This window comes from Chenopodium quinoa, unplaced genomic scaffold (genome assembly GCF_001683475.1).
Source record: "Chenopodium quinoa cultivar QQ74 unplaced genomic scaffold, ASM168347v1, whole genome shotgun sequence".
Classification (NCBI taxonomy): Eukaryota; Viridiplantae; Streptophyta; class Magnoliopsida; order Caryophyllales; family Amaranthaceae; genus Chenopodium; species Chenopodium quinoa.
The window spans coordinates 4,821,472-4,822,520 of NW_018744502.1; positions in this window are offsets into that span (position 1 = coordinate 4,821,472).

A 1,049-nucleotide genomic window follows, 5' to 3' on the forward strand; every position below is an offset into this window, starting at 1 on the left:
TAAGAAGACCTTTCCGCCTAAGTCAAAAGCTACCAAGGGCAACAAGGAAAAGAAGGTAGCCTCTTCTCAATCCGATTTCGAATGTTTATATTGTATGATGAAGGGACATTGGAAACGGGATTGCCTCAAGTTCAAGGAGGATAAGAAGAACGACACCGTTGCTTCTAGATCAGGTATATATGTTATAGACCTTAACTTTACTAGAAAAGCTTCATGGGTATTAGATACCAGATGTGGCTCACACCTTTGTTCCAATGCTCAGGGACTAAGCAAAAGTAGAAGGCCAGTGAAGGGAGAAGTGGAACTCCGGGTTGGCAATGGAGCAAGGATTGCAGCCGTATCCATTGGGACACTCAGTTTGTCTTTGCCCTCCAAGCTTGTTTTAGAACTTGAAGAATGTTATCATGTTCCAAACATTACCAAAAATATTATTTCAATTTCGGCGTTGGATGCCAAGGGTTTTGAATTTCGGATAAGGGACAATAATTGTTCATTTTATCTTGATAATGTTTTATATGGTACGACATATTCAAAAGAAGGTCTTTATGTGCTTTCATTAGATAAACAGGTTTATAATATTAACAATACCACTAAAACAGCAAAGACCTTTGAGTCGAATCAAACCTACTTGTGGCATTGTCGTCTTGGCCACATTAACATCGAACGCATAAAGAAACTTCTTAATGAAGGGATTCTTGATTCATTCGACTTAGAGTCGTTTGAAAACTGCGAAGGATGCTTACTAGGCAAGAAGATAAAGCAGCCATTCTCCAAGTTGGGAGAAAGGGCTAGTGACTTATTAGGTCTTATACACACGGATGTATGTGGACCAATGAGCACAACCACAAGAAATGGTTATCGCTATTTTATCACATTCATGGACGACTATAGTAGATATGGCTATGTCTACATTATGTCGCACAAATATAAATCTTTTGAGAAATTCAAAGAATTTCAGAGTGAAGTGATAAATCAGCTTGGCAAGAAGATCAAAGCACTTCGATCGGATCGAGGTGGAAAGTATTTAAGCTACGAATTCGACAATCATC